Source organism: Syngnathus floridae, chromosome 12 (genome assembly GCF_059516105.1).
Source record: "Syngnathus floridae isolate MCC-2025c chromosome 12, RoL_Sflo_1.0, whole genome shotgun sequence".
NCBI classification, from domain to species: Eukaryota; Metazoa; Chordata; class Actinopteri; order Syngnathiformes; family Syngnathidae; genus Syngnathus; species Syngnathus floridae.
In genome coordinates this window covers 2,489,537-2,507,727 of record NC_142424.1, presented here as the reverse complement: position 1 = coordinate 2,507,727, position 18,191 = coordinate 2,489,537, and the positions used below count along the sequence as shown (strand labels likewise).

At 39.5% G+C, this 18,191-nt stretch overlaps 1 protein-coding gene across 14 annotated transcripts in view; it reads right to left on the bottom strand.

Moving 5' to 3' along the window:
• Window positions 1-17,915, bottom strand: part of ppp1r3c2a (protein phosphatase 1 regulatory subunit 3C2, duplicate a) — a 62,519-nt gene extending 44,604 nt beyond the window's left edge. For 4 of the 14 annotated variants that reach the window (XR_015861673.1, XR_015861671.1, XM_088391866.1 and 1 more), the window contains exons 1-2: window positions 17,624-17,913; window positions 9,792-9,878 (exon numbers count right to left, since the gene is read on the bottom strand). The gene's annotated coding sequence lies outside the window, so the exon portion shown is untranslated. Of the gene's footprint in view, window positions 1-1,758; window positions 1,869-2,824; window positions 2,861-9,791; window positions 9,879-17,623 lie in introns of all 14 variants that reach the window. The other 10 variants (XR_015861669.1, XR_015861670.1, XR_015861672.1 and 7 more) reach the window with 8 other exon arrangements.
• Between the last annotated feature and the right edge of the window lie 276 nt (window positions 17,916-18,191).

Sequence of the window (18,191 nt, the reverse complement as noted above, 5' to 3'; positions counted from 1 at the left end):
GAGATTACATATTTAATTGTCCAATGTGCTTTTTTTCCCCCTCTCTTCTTTCAGACAGATTTGCAAAACCAAAAAGTTTTCCCCTTCAAAGTTGTCCCCCGGGGAGTCTCAAACATTTTCCCATCCGTCTCTGTCATGCTTTCATGCAATCGTGGAAGGATTCTTCCGGGATTGTCTACGGCTCCCTCGTGTCGGATCTTCAAAATGGATCCCCTCGTTGACCCGCTTGAGCGTAGCGTGGTGAAACCAACCGGCATCTTTTATATTTGAATTGTTCTGATCATACAATGATTTACATAATTGAAGTCAGTCATTCTAGAATAATTATTAATGGCGTATCATCGCATTATTTTGTATTCTATTAGAGCAGGCTAATAAATTGAAATTTGACAGCATCTGGTTATTCTGTGGGTTACAACCGTAGAAGTTGGCTAATCGTTCCATAATTTCTGCAGCCATTTGGCATGTTGGCCCAATTAATTTTACTCGTGTCTTCACAGGCTCATTTCACAGTGCTGGTTTTAAAAGGCAGAAACTTAGTGAACCAAATTAGACAAGAAAGAAAAAGAATAAATACGTGCTTTACTTTTACAACAAGCGTGGATTTAAATCTTTGGATTAGTTAGGTTTACAAGATATTGAGAAGATCGGAACTTGGGTATTTGTTGGAAAATGTGAACGTTCTCTGTGTGGAGGTCAAGCAATTTGCTATTCTCCTATTATCTTTTGCATGGCTCGGCATCAAAGCGGAGACTCAAATAAAAGAATGACCCTCACGTCTCAAGTGAAAGCGGCTACTGTAATACTCCATTTAAGTCCGGAAGATAAAAATGGTAAACAAAATGTAGGTCGTGCAATGAAAAGAAAGTGCCGGGCTGCACAAAATGTATTCTGTCCTGTCAGGTCACTTCAGATGCTTACTTGAAAGAGAAGAGGTCAACGTGACCCAGTTCGTGCTTAGGATGAGCGACTGGAGGCCAAAGCGGATGGAAAAAGTGTCGAGTGGAATAACGAGAGCAGATGGAAAGAACAGGAAGGAAGTTTCTGTGTCTGAACTATAGCAAGACGTACAACTTCTATAAGCTTAAATATTTATTTATGTTATATATAATTTATATTATTTTTTATATATTTATTGTATACTTTTTTTGGCTCATATATATTTTTCTATTTTTATATATATTATATATTATTCATATATACATTTATATATATTCATTCATATATTTGTCTGATTTACTCGATTTGAACTGACTCAAAAGTGAGGCTCAGTCATTTCACCCATTTCACAAAGAGTAATTCTAACCGGTCACATCTGTTAGAAAAAAAAAATGGCTCGGCGCTTCACCTTTAAGCATGACAACTATGCAAAATAGCCAGAATGGGCTTCAGGAGGAGAAGATAGTTTTCATGCCTAGACTTGAATTCAATTCAGAACAACAAAAAAATATGTGGGCTGACCTGACCTTCTACTTTGACAGATATACAGCATGAAAATTGAACAAATCTTGACATGACAATATCGATTGCTTTGTGTCCCTAACCTAACAAATTTGGAAGACTGATTGACAGGTGACAAGGATCAGATGATCGCCAATCAGACCTTTCAGAACATAAATTCCCTGAAGCAGAGTTGGAGTGTTGAAAAAGAGACATCGTGAGTCTGAATTTATTTAAAAAGGTCCCTGCATGGATGTCTTCCTTCCAGAAAATTCGAGGTGTGCTATGCTGAACATATTTTATTGATTGACTACTCACCACACTTTATTTCACCCGTCATGTTTGAAAAGTCCGCAGCTGCTGGGCTGAAAAGTTTTACTTGCAAAAGTAGTAATCCGATGGAAGACTCTCATAACCAAAGGCTCCCCCTAAAAAAAATCCGACCACAGTGACTGGCAGATTCAGTTGGCCATTTTTTTATTTTTTATTTTATGTAATGCATGCAAGGGAACTTTTGAGAGTTTGCAAGAGTGAACAGCAATGACTGCTGGTTAAGCAAATCATATTCTGATGAATACGTTGGAATCAGTTCTACTTAGCCGCACTAATTGACAAAGCGTGTTTCTGGTGTTTCACAGCTCACAAGCTTCGGTCTCCCCAATCGACCCCCCCCTCCCTCGCAAATTAACTGTTCTCACGAATTAAGCAAGTGCTTAACATTTAAGACAAATAGTAGCGCTTGGTTTACTTGATGCAATTTCATTAGCACTCATCCAGATGGCATTATTTATGCGCTTGCTTATTTCCTCATTATTTGCATTATTTCACTTGCAGTATCTAACACAACACGGTACGCCTTTCACCACGCGACGTAAAAGTGCCAGACATTTTCACAGTCATTCTATTATTTATTTAATGAGAAACTCTTCTTGTATGAAAAAAATCCCTGCTATTAAAAGTTTGCGAGAAGAACTTTGCAGAGGGAATATGATTAAAGGATCTGCGCTTATCAAACATGAGGACTGACACCCAAATATGAATTCGGAGTTCTGGATAAAAATGAACTGAGTGGTAAAATACACACATAGAATCCATCAACTCAATTCAATGTTACTTAGACACTCGGAAATTATTATACCTTATTCGTATTCCAGATGTCCCTCTCTTATGAAGACCTTCATCTGTTCTAACTCAATTATGGAATTCAAAGACTTGGGAAAGTTTTATAGCGGAGGTACGGAACTTTTGAAAAACAGACCCGTCATAAAGTTGAGCTGACGAGTTAGGTCACAAATCTGAGAAATCTTCATGTCCTCTTTGATTGATTGTTGTTATTAGCTGCTACCCAAAAAAAATTAAAAAGCTACATGTAAAGTTAACTCACTTAGTTGAGAGCAGCGGGAGACCTGCAGTCCTTAATCTGCATAAACAAAACACGGGGTAATTAATCACTCAAAACTGGAATTTTACAATGATGGTCTGTCAGGAGTGAAATTTGTTTTGCTTGATTAGCTGGAAGAAACATTTGCACAGAAACACAGTCCTGGAAGTATATCATCGTCAGGAAACGTGATATAAGTAATTCGCAAATAACCCGGAGTAACCACGAACAAGTCCGAAATCAAATCTTAAAAAGATAGCATTCAGTAAATTAAATCACACAAACTACTGCAGGCAAAGAGCATGTTGAGATCAACTTGATTAACTTACCGGTACTTCCAAATGATGTGGTTCAGAGCGGCTCATAAAAATGATCTGAATAAATAGCTGTCTTATCACTTTTTAATTGAATTTATAAATGTGTGTGACCTGTACATAAACTGATACAAGGTTACAAGTTGGATAATAAAAATATTAACCATTTAAAATTTTAATTAGTGTGTCTTTGTGATCTGTGTGTGAAAAGAGACCCCTCAGGGCTCCGTCTCGGATCCTTTCAAGTTTTGCCCTTTTGAACGTATCCTGCAGAAAAATAAAACCTACGGGCAAACTTTTGAAGTGAGACACTCAGAAATGATCCCATTTGCCTTGAGCTTATTCAAGAGGTTAGCTTAGGAAGTGTGCCGCTACATGTGCAATATTCTTTGAGAGGCGCTAACTTGAGGGGAATACATGTTGAGCAAAGGACAGCCGGGGACAGATTTCATTTGTTGAAAGAGAACAAAGAGCGCTATCGGGTCGGGGGAAATCGATGGGAAAAGAGGTTATTAGCCGCAAGAAGTCACTTGAAACATCGATCATCATCTACATCCACTCCAGGAATGTGGACACTCGAGGGTCAAAGCATCCTATCCATCAAAATCACACAATGGAGGAAAAGATGAGATGTTCAAGAAGATTCACTTGAAATGTTCATATATGGTCGGAAGATGTATTTTAATCAAAAATAAATGCAGTGATAAATCAAGAAGCAGATATTTTGTGTAAAGATGATAAATGTATTTCCCTCCTTTGGCTTCTTAGACGGCTTATCCTTGTCAGGGTGACAAAGGAACTGAAGCTTTCTTAATGTGAAAGCTGCCGTAAATCCTCGAATCATCGTCGGCCAATCGCGGGGTTATCGCGATTTGCGCACTTTGACTTGATGATCCTCAGCGATTTGAATACTCGCAAAACTATCCCGGCTGACTTGCCTTGGACTGACATGACTAAAATACTGTTGCTATAAATACATATCGTCGTCTTAGAAACCGAAAAATGTTGCAGTAATTTTTTAAGGCGCAGATGTATTGAGGTCAGAGTGGTTGTGGAAGATAAATCTATTTGTCTTTTTAATATACAGCAGGCACAAACATTGTCTCGGGTGTATTGGAATGGATTGTGATTAATGTTATTCTAATTTTAAGTCATAAAAAAATGGATGGAGGATGAATTGGAAGAATACAAATAGAAGATACAGTAAAATAATTCTTGATAGTTCTTTGATTGATCCTCATCAGGATTGTGGATGAGTCGATCCGAATCTCAAGCTCAGAACTGAAAATAGCTCCTGAGACGATATTACAACAAAAGACCTAAAAAGCTTTCCAATTGCTTCATAGACTTCAATCATTTTTCTAATCCTATATGTCCCTCACGTGTTTGTCTCGGAAAAACTAAAATCAATATGTCCCAGCAGAGAATCAAAAGTTGCAACCTCTAATTAACTCTCAAGCTCAGGTATGTTATTTTTTTCCAGCTTTCTCACATTCCCCCTCTGCATGCTGCTGCTGCAAAAAAAAATCTATAACTCATCCTCTAAATGGAAACCGGCGTGTACAATGCAGTTTAGTGTAGGAGTTTAGCACCGTCCTGCGGCTCTTGGGCTCATCCACTCAATCACAAGTAGGCTAGCGAGCAAAAAAGAAGGCGGAGAGATAAGGAGGAACATGATGGGATGAAAACGTTACAGGCGCATTTCATTTATCCGTTACGTATATGAAAGGCTGCCTTCTGTAAATGAAAGGAGCATGGGAGATAGTGATAAGCGGGGGAAACAAGGGGGATCATTAAAGTGGGGAAAAAAAATTGTGCAAGGATTCATTAGCATGAGGCAATCTTGATGAATGACTCTAAGGAACTAGCAAAAGAACAACCCCGCTTTACAAGTGATGCCAGAAGATACTGAAGCAAAACTTGTAATCTGGAGATAAAAGTTTGAGGGGCTTTGTCACGGGTGACTTCGTGAAGTCCTTGTCCGACGCACGGTCAATCCATCAGAGGGAGAAGAAGTGTGTCATGGGAATGGGGCGGTAACGGTCACCTTGATCATTGGGTGGAGGTTGGTTTCACGGCATGCTGGACATTAACGCTCCTCCCTGGTTATAGTTCAATAATTCAAAAGAGTTGCCTCTATCCATCTTTACAAATGATTGGTTGGAGAAGGGAATTCTCAAATTCTGGTTGGATCCCCCATCCTGAGTATTGTCTGTGCCTTCACCGCTGCTAAATATTGTGACCCACATTACTGCAGTGTAATCCATTCTTAGATTATGATGTGGAAAGCCAGCCAAGCGCGGCACTTTAATCAAAGCAAGTGATCCATTTCCTGCTCCATCTATCAGACACACGAGGAAAGTCAGGTTTGGTTAATGTGCCTGCTAAAAACATACCAAGAAATTGGACTCGTTAATTTGTTGCTGTAGCAATCGCAGCATAAAAGATATCATTTCATTTTGCGAGCTTTCGTCTCTTCTGTATTTTTATGTATTCAATATTGACAAAAGATTTTTGTCTTATCTGCTGTGTCTTCAATAACCAGCAGTAATCCATTAGCCCGATAGGCTGGTCCTCAGAAAGATGCCATCCTGTGACGGATTATTTGGAGCTAACCAGATAGGCATTGGTGGATGAGACCGGGCGAGGACAACAATAATGAAAAGAGGCTTGCTATTGATTTTGGTCTTATCAGACAGGCGGTGTATTTTTTTCTTCCCTCCATCTTGCTGTTAGTAGCACATTCATTCAGCAGGCATTGTGCTAACTTGATTATTGTTTTTACATTTCATAACAAGGGCACTTTGAGATCTTTCCTGTCCGATTATTATAGTACAAAAAAAATCAATAAATACAATAAATATAAAATAATAATTAAAAATAATGAATAAAATATGATGAAAATACAATAATAAAATAAAATTACAATAAATGAAAACTGAAAATACAATAATGAAATAAAATTCCAATGAAAAATGCACTGTTGATTAAATAATCACACCTGTAACTGCCCCCCAACTCCAAAACATCACCCATGCTTCACCAATGCTATGATGTAAACGTCTTCAAACAGTTTCTCCTTGCCCCGATTGAAGGCTCAGATGTGTTACACGTCCTCAGCACGCTTTAAGTTGAACTTCTAAGTCGAGCCTGCAGGTAAGTGGGGTTCCTGCCAGGATCAAAAGCTCTCCTCGGGTGCAGATGGATATGTAATCCAATTTTTTTTTCCTCACCCGCCAACTCTTACAGATCATGTAGTGACTGACCGGTGAGAGGTGAAACAAATGCCGTTGCAATTAATCTCGTCGGTTTCAATAACCAAAGCAGCAAAATGCATCGTGTAAGAGATGAATCGTCTTTCAACTCAATTCAAGATTTGATTCATGCGGTTTCAATTTGTTTTCTTTCAGAAAAAAAAACCCAGATTGTGTTTTCCACGCCACCAATTATGCAAATCAGTGCTAATTAAGTACCACGCCAGTTTTAGTTCAGTTAATTTCATAAACGACCAGCTTGGCTTCAGCTACTAAGCTACAAGAAAAACTATTTTGTCCATTTCCTTTGCTTTTGGCAAACATCCTCCCCTTTATCGACACACTGCACAAACAAGTTGTCACTCAGGCCAGCAGTCACCACTAATTAGATCGCTCGCCGCCTTCATTTAACATGCACGATGCTTTGTGGTTTACATTTAAATTCTCACCAGATTTTAATAAACCGCCAAACCTCGACTCTAAAGTAAACAAAATTAATACTGCTCATAGTTGAAAAGGATTGGATCACTTATGATGGCCATATATATATATATATATATATATATATATATATATAAATAAATATATATATATACCAATTTAGCACCCTATATATATATATATATATATATATATATATATATATATATATATATATATATATATATATATATATATATATGGGGTGCTAAATTGGTCCATTAAGAAAATGCTGCCATATTTAACTCACATGAGAGCTCTTAAAGAAAAGTGTCTGTCAGGAAGCCGTGCAAAAGTGATGCTTGATTGCTTCCTTTTTTTTTTTTTTTTTCTTCTTCATTCTTCAGGCATCTCCACTAAGTTGGAGGCCTTTCAACTACCAATTTCTTTATTTATATTTGGCTGGGAGAGGAAGACAGGTCAAGGTGTTCCATTAAATGGTAGCAATTTAGAAAAGTGGTTTTCAGTCGGGGCTTTCTGGTGGCAAGCAAAGGCGGCAGTTGAAAAGGAGTTGAGAGCGAGATACCTGCTCCAACAAGGGTCACCTTCATCTTGGAAGCGAATGAATAGATGTGTACAGTTTTGTAACTTTAACCACAACTTCCGAAATTTAACTATACATTAAAATCAAGGCTGATGTTTTATTTCCCCAGCAAATCGAAATTAAACTAAAAGCTGTCTTTAGTTTTTTGAGCCCACTTTTCAAGACTCCCTTATTGATTCCCGTTCTTGTCCGCTGTCACTCGGTAAAATGACAAGGGGTATTTCGATGCATCAAAATGTCACCTCCAATTTTGTCACGCCTTAAGTGTCACAGTAAAAGTGTAAGCGAGCGAAGCAATAAAGCGCAAAATAAGAGCAATCAGCAACTTCTAAACAAGCGTCTGTCTTGGGAGGGTCAAATCTCTCTCGATGAAATGGAAGCAATTTTTAGACTGAACCTTCACCTTCATACGCACCAAAATCTTTATTGCGCCAATGCGGCTCCCTGGACAACCACCCCCCAAGTAAAACATAATTAGAGCACTTGGCTGTTGTCCAGGCTGACCTTTGAGAGCTTGAGAGGACAGAGCAGAAAGAGTATGTTTTCTTTCAACACAACGGAAATGAAAAGAAAAAAAAAGGAAGGCAGGAAATGTCACCGTTTCTTTTTCCCAAGGAGATTGTTTACTTTTGCCATCTTAAAAGGCCAGATATCATTGTCATCCATCACCGTTATGTTATATCCTTTTTTTTTTTCCCAGGAAGGCAGTTTCTGGATTTGGTGCGGTTGGAACACCATCCTTTATTTAAATTGATTGAGGCCTGTCAATGGAGACTCAATTAATCACTACGGTTGGGCTTCGATAGAAGAGCGAAGATAAATCTAATTCTATAAGTGGGATTATAGAAGTCTAGGTAATATTAAAATCAATACAAGAATGGGGGAAAAAACACCACCACAGCAAAATAGCCTGATTTCCTGGCTCTATGGCTTTGCATTGCTTCCAAGAAAATCCATTTAAGGACCTCCCGACACATAATAATTCAAAACTCCGGGGATTATTTCCTGCATGCTGCTCTGGCTGATATATACAGTACGGAGGCCTCACATAGGTCAACATTTTTTCCTTTTTTTTTCCCTCCCCCTGCTTTAACCACCATCTTGGGAGCAAGTGTAAGCTGTGCAAAATTTACTCAGTCATTTTAGCACCGCTCATTGAGGCCGGTGCCATTTGCTGATAGCACCTGCCGGTTTGCCGATGAGAGTTGGAGAAAAAAAAAATACTGCAGAAAACACTGCGGCAGTAATAGGCAAATATATTAAATGGAGACTCTCGCGACAAATGTGAGCCGACTGAGGTAAATGAATTCAAAATAAACACAGATTGGTTGGTTGAGTAATACCTGCATGACGGCACAGGCGCTGCATGAAAACTGGTCAGTTTAATGATTAACTTTGCGGCGGCGCTCGCAGTTAATCACGACTCGCAGCTAATGCGGAGGTAGGGGCGTGTGATAAATAGCGTAACCGCCGGGTTTGCTTGCATATAAGAACATGAAGGGATAAATTAGAGTACGGTGAGTTGTGCAGAGGAGTTTGTCAAGCTGAGAGGAGGGAAGGCATTGCAGCAGCAGTGAATCCTCCCACTCAGAGGAGACACCTACAATCTCTCTGATTTAATAGGGGCTGACAGAGAGAAGTTAGACGGAGGCTGGGAAAAATAAAAAAAAATAAAAAACCCAAAAGGGGACTGTATATTCATACAATAGAGTGAGGGGGGTGGCAAGTTGGCAGAAACATAAAGGAGAAGAGAGTGAAAGATGGCTGACATCCGTCAGGGATGGAGCAGCAACCTGGACTGACCCAAGCTCAAATCAAACCCAACGACTGTTATGAAAAGGAAAAAAAAAATATGGTGATGCTTTGCTTCAATTTTTTCACACAAATCTTCAAATTCACCTATGCCCACCCCCTCGCACATCATGTTTTCAGCTTTTGATAGGTTAATATCAAAACTTGCTTCTTTTTTTATTTCCTTGCTTTTATACTGTTTTCATATTTAATAATGTATGCTATTTTATCTCTATACGGTGACCTTGAGTGCCTTGAAAGGCGCCTTACAAATAAAATGTATTATTATTATTATTATTAAAACTGTCATATGCCAACGCTAGTACGTTTTCCAAATACATTTTACCGTTTTGGTTTCTACTAGTGGAAAATGAAGCTTCAAATTTGCTTCATGAACCAGTTGTATTTTATTGACTCATCTCAAGCACATTTGTAATGCTAATGTTTCAGGTTCTATATTCATGGCTCAAAATATTAAAATAAATTTATAGTTTATGATTATTTTTAGTACCCGTTCTCATACACACATTGCATCATCTTTCACGTTTGCGTGCACTGAATAAGATATTTTGGCCTCTGCCACTTACATCGTCCCTTCTTGTTGCCATCCCTCAATGCGTGTAGTCACTGGAGCATGAAGTCAAGGTCCGCCTCCGTCCTCATCCTCTGGTGTCCTGCAGGCACAGCGGCAGTCAACAGACAGCGAAAAGAAGGAAAACGAGGGAGACATTGAACTTATGACAACAAAAAAGCAACAGCACACAGTGCATCTCGCAATCGCCCAACTTCACGGTGAAAATGTTTATGGTTTTGTTTTGAGCGTGCGATACAGGATAAGGGATTCCAATGTTTGTCTTTTGTCTTTCCCTGAGGAGAGAGCAGAGGACTAACAGAATTAGGCATGAATTCCAGCTTGATCTGTTTGGCTTGATGAGCCAGAAAAAAAACTTTGATCTGGATTTCAAAGGGCATAATATACAGTAGTTGCATTTACATCTTCCCAATAAACAGGAAAACAAAAAAGTTTGATCTCATAATTGTTTAGAAAAACCAATGATTGTCTGTATATGTAACCTGGGATCAATTGTTGATTGGGGCAATTCCCATTCTGCCCCAACAGCAGCCAACTTTGTTCCCGTATTCCACTTTGTTCAATTGTTTATAAAAATCAATGTTATCGATGTGACTTTTAATGGTTGTCTGTATATGTTATCGATACTTGATTGGGGCAATTCCCATTTTGCCCCAACAGTGGTTGATTATGTTCCCGTTTTCCACTTTCCTCTTGGGGTGCCCTCGCCTGCCCTCATTTCCAGATGGCTTGGATTATTGGCCTGCCAGTTATTTGCTTTCGCCCAACCAGGTGGCAGCTGGTCACACAACATACGGAGCCACCATTCGCCATGCAGCTAACAGGACAGGTTGCGTTTTCCTCCAGTATCATTTCCACCGGAGATATTTCCCCAGACTCCGCATCCAACTTCTCCTCCGTCAGCTCTGGAGGCTCAGTCTATCGTGCCAAAAGAAACAAGTTTCTGCAACGTTTTTGGTTTCCTCATTTCATGCCTCTGTGCTGCATTCCAGGAACTCAGATGAGCTGGGAAGTTTACCTGGCGCCGGACACGAATAAGTACAAAAGATTCTGTTGTTGTCCCTTTTTGTCTGAATCCTATTCAAACATCCCGTGGAAATTGTTTTGTAATCATTCCGCAGAGTTGGCAACTACCAAATACATCAAATAGTTTGCAAACACACTCATTGGCCAGAACAAGAGCACAAACATCCAAGAGCTCAGAGCTGCTCGGCAATTAGGCAATTCACTTTTATACGATGAGCGTCCCAACGGAAAAGACAAACATTTGTCCAAGTGCTGTGTGTTGTGATCTCCGATTCAACCTCGAGTGGTGTTTGGCCAACACGCTTTGACGTGAAGATGCCACGACTTAGCCAGTGAGAAAGGAAAATACTGCAGTCTCAATCCTCCCTGGCTCATTTCACATTTAAACAATCTCGACCGGGTTTCGCTAATCCCATCATCGGGGATTAGTGGGTTGCATGGGGGACCATTACAGTATGTAAGCTCACTTTTATTGCTGTGAAGACACTGTTATGTTACATTTATATAATAATTCAAAAAGCCTTCAGACTCATTGCACATTGAAAAAAATATGACAGCAAAAGAAATGAAGATAAACAAAATATTTGTCCCAAATGGGAGGTTTTATAATGTTTCAATAGCAAAAGTGGATACAGGAAATAAACCACTTTTATGGCATCTTCTCTAGCGGACTGAAAAGATTTTTTTTCTCCTCCGCATGTGAAAGTGAACACATTTTTATCAATATTATAAAAATGAGAAAAATGTATCTTTTCTCTAATATTCTTTGGCCAAACATTGCTGAATGAGCAATGAGTCACAAGGCTAGTTTGAACTCAATTTATCCCGAGAGCATTTTCGCAAGTTGAATTTTTCTCTCGCTTTCTTTTTTTTAATTTTATTTTTTTACAATAGCCCCATATATTGCTTTTATGACTAACCCCTAACCTCACAGGCCACCAAAGGCATGAATGTCGCTTATTTATTTATTTTTCCTCCATACAAGGCCACATCGGCTTACATTTGTTGACGAAGTAGTTTTGCGAGGCGATGTTTAAAAAAACAGATGTGTGTGACGCATGCTGTCAATAATTAAAAACAGTTATTTATTTTTTATTCAGGGCTACAAAATGCCACAGTGACAAGATATTAACAATTAAAAAATATATATATTTCAAATTGTCAACACGTGATTACAGTGCGACTCGCGTCCTGCTTTTAAACACGAGTGAAATACATATTGCGCAACTGCTTTGCAATAAATTCAAGGTTAAACGCCCCCATTTGTGCCTTGCAGGGTACACAAAAACACTTAGCGGCAAAAGCTGCTGGCCTTCCGGCGAGAGAGACAGAGAGATGAGCATTTTACCAACTCCTGACTAATCCCGTTCTTGAATTATGATACGCCATAGAAGCAAGCATGATACACTCGGTGTAATTCCAGAGGTGACTATATGTCTTGTCATGTTAACGACACAAAGGCCAGTCTCCTCTCTGGCCAAGCACGTAACCTCGGGAATCGTCCCTTAGCTGTGGAGTCATCTCGTGTTAAGTCACCCCAACTTTGGCTTTAGGACTAATGTATTGGATAAACGACGCTCCCGTCTGTCCTGGAGGTAGCGTGAGGTCACGATAATGTCGGGAGAGGCCCCGTGGTCATGTCAACACAATGACTTCAGGCTTTTCTGCTACAGTCTGGAAACAGTTGGCTTTCAGGTGCTTCAATTCTTCTTCCTTGTCTCCATCTTCTCATTAAGCAGCCTCCGGGGACAAGCTTCTGGGCAGCTCCTATCTTGGCCCACAATGATAATGTTGATCCTTCAGGCTTACAGCCAAACTCAGAGAACTTTCTATAATTAGAAAGACCACCATAGGCAATATCTGCAATCATATTCCCAACATAGAAATGGGGAAAATAAAGCTGAGCAAAGATAGGAGGGGGATATTCAAGCTTAGTGGTTAGCATCGGGCAAAATCATTTCAGAATAATGAGAACAGATAGATTCTAGCTTTAAGGGGTGTAAGACTATATTGCCGTTGACTTCCACCCCATTATATAGTTCATTTGCCATGTGTCAGCTCGTCACATATCAATGACAATTTGCCTGTATGTTGCGGTGTTAGAGTAATAAAAATAAAATAATTCATAATAAAAGGTTTAATAAAACCCCATTGTGCTGCTACTTCTGGTGTGTCCACTTTTTTATAATTTTTAATATGGATAGACTGTGCATTCAACTCTCAGCTCATCAGTACAGCACTAATACAAGTCGTGTTTTGCAGAGGATAAAGAATATATGATTGTGAGTACTTCCAATGTCACTATTCTTGGCCACCCACATTAATCAGGGGAAAAAAATTGACAAAAAAACTAATAATGAAGGTCATGAACTGACATTATGCGCATAGGCCTTCTAGGGCACAACAGCAACCCGTTAAATAGAATTTACAATATAAAAGACAATATTTCAGGGGCAAAAGTCAAGGCTTTGGCAGGAAGGACCCGCATTTCACCGAGTGCTGCGCAACTTTGACAGGTGAACGTGACTGTCAGGGACAAGCAAAGATTGATGGAATCTTTTTCCCCTTGGCTCAGCAGTCTCTGATCTTTGCAGCGTAAGAGAGGAAGTGGGAAAGAAGGCAGAGTGATAGATAGGAATTCATGTTATTTATTTCCCAGAGTTAGTCTATCACACACCCGCTGAAAGACGCTAAGCGACTGACCCAACAGACCTCGTTCCTTCGCCGGCTTCTTGTTTGTCATTGATGTTAGCTTTGGGGGATTTATATATTTATTTAATAAGACTCCATAGACTCAAATATACAAATATCGGGGCGATGTGGAGTTATTGTTTACGTCTTTGCTAGGGCTATATTGTCATTGTTTTCCTTCTAAAGTTTCAGTATAGTGTTTATGAATGGATCGGGGTGGGCTTTTCAGAAAATCGGAGGTTTTTAGGTGTGCTTTATAGTGCGGAAAATACGGTATTAACAATTATCAATTTCTGCCATAACATTTCCGCAGCATGTTACATGAGAGATTTGTGTCTTTATTTTCAAATCCTTGCCAGGTTAATTCTAAGTAAGACCACCAGCTGTGATGAGCTGATCTTTTTTTTTTTTCCATTCATGTCCTCCAATCCCAACACGCATTATTCATCTCATGTGTGCACCCATAGCATCTAAGCAGCAGGAATTCCCCATAAGGGAGTATTTTGTTGAAATGCAAATGTGTCTTCTCTAATCCATGTTGTTTTGAAAATTCTTCAACTCAACCCAGCACCTCGCTCAACCATCTTTCATCACACTAAACAAAAGCTTTGCACATGATTCACGGTTGCAAGATTCTTGAAGCACTGCTGGGAAGCAAATTAGATGCCAGGAAAATGGAGTCACCAATAATCAATTTGCCATGCATATTCACACAGTAAGATGCCTTCAAATAAATCAGAATAAAATGTCAAGGCATGCTCAGTCCTTGAGGTAAACAAAAAGTCGATGAAATACAAAAGTTACTTGGAGGAAGACGGGTCTTGCTTTGGTATACACCAACAGTACATACAAGATTAAATAAATGTGACTATAATGAAAATGAACTATTCAGCTCTCATTTTTCAAGGCCTCCCTTTCTATCATTACATTTCATTTGATAGCATTTCAACTTGGCCTCGTCTCCTCTGCACTCTTTTCTCAACATAAATTATAGTATTTCTATGTAGAGATGGCAAATGAATATCAAATGTTAGCATGTGAATTGAAATACAAATCCCCAAAGCAGTCAGCTGTTAATGTAAATTAAAATTTTCTTGCATACGTCAGCAAATTATGGGATAACGCTTTCCTAATAAACCCCGATTTGACGACTGACTGGACTAATTTACTACGAAGTCGTTCTACCGTCATTTGATGAAGCGCCTCAACACATTTGTGTCGCTTGTCGAACATTCCGCTTGTTTATAATTCACTTGCTCGGTTGCCTCCTTTATCAAACGTTAACGGCAACCAACAGGCCATCATTTAATTTGCTTTACTTCCAAAGCGACAGAAAACAACGACACTTTGTTGCTATTTCCCTCGGTGTCCTAACTCAGCAGGTGTTGCTTCACGTTGGCAGCTTCAAAACTTCCGAAAAGAAAAGCACCAGACAGAAGGCGGCGGAAAAAAGAAACACATTGCACCGATTTGAACTCGTTCCATTCATCCGAGTTCACCAAGGCTTAACAAGAGGGACACCTTTGAGGAATCTTTTAAAACATCCCGATTGGAAATGACAAGTCTAGTGGCGCGTTCAGGCCTGCAGGGGAGATCAAAGAGTTGGCGCACCATGAGACAAGTCGCTATGGATCGGAAACAAACTGATAGCCTCTCACCTCGATTAATTAACACCTGTTTTGTACTAATTAGCTCAATCCATTGACATAGCAGAAAACTGCATACAATTTACAACGTAGTGTTGGACCCGGAGTGATGTCCCGTGAGTCTGTTCTGTCTTTTGGATTAAATACACAAACAGGTGTTCGACTCGCTCTCACGACAGAATGCCGACGTTCAAGTTTGGCGGGGGAGGATTAAAGGGTATTATGACGTACTATCGTTGATGGTTTGTTAATTATTTTTTAGCATGACTGGAAATTCCTTTCGAATACACTATGTCCTCTCTGCATCCATTGCAGCCTGGTCATCCTGGAAGAAGGATCCTCCCATCTGTGGTGTCTTCTCAAGGTTTCTCATTTCCCCTAGTTGGAGTTTTGAGCTTTCCCTTGCCCTCCTGGGAGTTTAAGATCAGGGGATGTTTGAGAATATTTGTCTTTTTTCACACGTCCTAAGTGTTGTTAGTCACTTAAATGTTGAACAGAGGCTGTGATGTAGCAAAGTCAAATTCCTTCTTTGGCACGCTCAAACATGGCGAATAAAAAATATTGAATCTTGAAAGGGATATTGGCTTTTCCGCACTATAAGGCACACCTAAAAACCTCCAATTTTCTCAAAAGCCGACGGTGCGCCTTATAATCCGGTGCGCCTTATATTTGGACAAAGTTTGAAAATGAGCCATTCATTGAAAGTGTGCCTTATAATCCGGTGCGCCTTATAGTGCGGAAAATACGGTATATGATGTGTAGTGCAGATTGGAGGTTGAAGGTTGGCTTCACCAAAGTGCGTCAAAGACTTTGTGTGACAAATTGCACTTTGCTACACTAACTTTTATTTTGGCTTAGAAAAATGCTACTGTCAAGTCCAGCAACGCCAAATCCAGGTCGAGAAAGTCAAAATCCTACCACAGTTTGGGTTTAACCACAAATACGAAACAAGGTCAAATCCAGCCAAGAACCCAGCCAAAGCTTGGTTTTAGCCACAGGTGCTAAATGAGGTCACAAACTCTGCCAAAATTTGGCTTTAGCCACAGATGCTAAACTTGTTTACTCGGTTGATTAGAAACTGGAAGGGTCTCGACTTTCTGGACCAGGATTTGACATCACTTAATGAAAAGAATGTGATTTTCTGTTCATCTCACAAAAACCCACGCGAAGCCAACTGCAGTCCGTCAAGAGTTAAAATTTATCAAGTAATAGAGATTGACAGAATGTTTTCTCAACTGTCCCCTAAAGATTCCTTCTGATCTGTTGTTTCAGGTGATGTTTGAGATAATAAAGTCAAAGGAAAAAGGACAGTCAGTTCTGTTGGCTGATGACAGGCGGTAATTAAGACACTGATTCTGTAATTAAGCAGCGGCAGGTATCTTGTGCATGGAATGCTTAATTTCCTTCCCCACAGTCAATTTCCTCCCCCTACCTCTTGTACTTTCCTGTGATTGAGGCAGCGTGATAGAAAAAGATTCTTGGCACAGGTGATCAACCTTCAAAACGGGGCTCCGCTACCCCCCAATGTCATGGAAGCATTGTGTTAAAGCCTCCATGCAGATTGAAATGCGTTCCACCGTCTTTTGAAATCATTTTGTAAAACAAAAAACTCCTTAACGAGGTTCAGTTTGAGTTTTGCAGCTTTTTTTAAATGGTGGTGAAAACCGGATCTCGTTAGTCTCGAGAGGCTTGACTCAGTTCTTTGTAAGTTAGCAAGAGCCTTCATGCAAACAAGAACTTTACCAAAAATAACAGTCGGCAAACTTTCAAAGACAAGTTCTTCAATGGATGTTAAGATCTATTTCTTGCATTGAGCTCATGTATTTCTGGAAAACACGTTTTTTTTTTTCCCCCCCAATGGTAAGATGAGAGGAAACGGAAACATGGACATCAGGAGGACAATTGGGGAAGGGAATTCTTTTGAGATATCTCCAAGATTTTTGCCTTTACTTATAATGTGAACTGTATGCTATTTATTTTTCATCAAGATGTAGATGACACTTCACAAAATAATTCACAATGTTTTACACATCAATGAAACCTGATTTATCGCTCTCTCAGCATCGGCCTAAATACCCACGAGAAAAGCAAAAGTGGAACCCCGACAGCCTAGTGACACACTTTCAAATGTTGATCAAAGGGAAAGATTTAAATGTATTAATGATATTAAATGTGCATGCGGCAATTCAACTCGTAACTATATATTTACAAATTTTGCTTCCGTCATTCATGTCCTTGAAAGCAGGCTTATTAACATATCAGACAATTTGAATACAAATTAATGATTTATCTAGATATGTGGACTGTGTGAATGTCAAGCATAAAAAGGAATAAAGAAATATGAGCCCAGCCTCATTTTAAAGCTGACCCCTGACACGTGGCTTTTAAAAATTCACTTCTCATTGCAATTCAGCAAACTTAATTAGAAATCAAGGTCATACTGCACATATATATATATATATACCTTAAAGCAGCTATAGAAGACTCTTGCTTTGTCTTGACGCTAAAGGGCACGGACGGAGACAGGTGGAATAATGATTGATAACAGTTCATTTAAAAAAAGAAAAGGGCTGGCTTGCTGGAGGATTTTGTCAGAGAACTAAAATTTTCCAGTGCAAAACAGATTACCAACACCGGGTTAAAAAAAAAAAAAAATACCAGATTGTGCTGTACTACCAACCAAAATGAAATCATCTGGCAAACTCTTGCTTGCTTGCTTGCAGGTCTTTTATAGAGAAGCCGATTGCTCAATGAAGCCTGGTGTGCCTTGTCAGCTTGCGGCCGCGCCCACATGCCTGACTTGCCAGGAGGAAAAAAAAAAAAAAAAAAAAAGACCTGCCATGCACACAAGAGTAACACAACCATGACAAACCCATTTTACTTTGGAGCTTTTGCCATACGTGCTGCAGAACACGCAGAGGAAGGTCATACAAAAGTTTAACACACAAAGGCTGATATGAAGCGTAAAATGCAAACTATTTTTAAAACTTGACTGCTCCTTTTTCGGGTCAAACGGGAAGGCACGGTGCAAA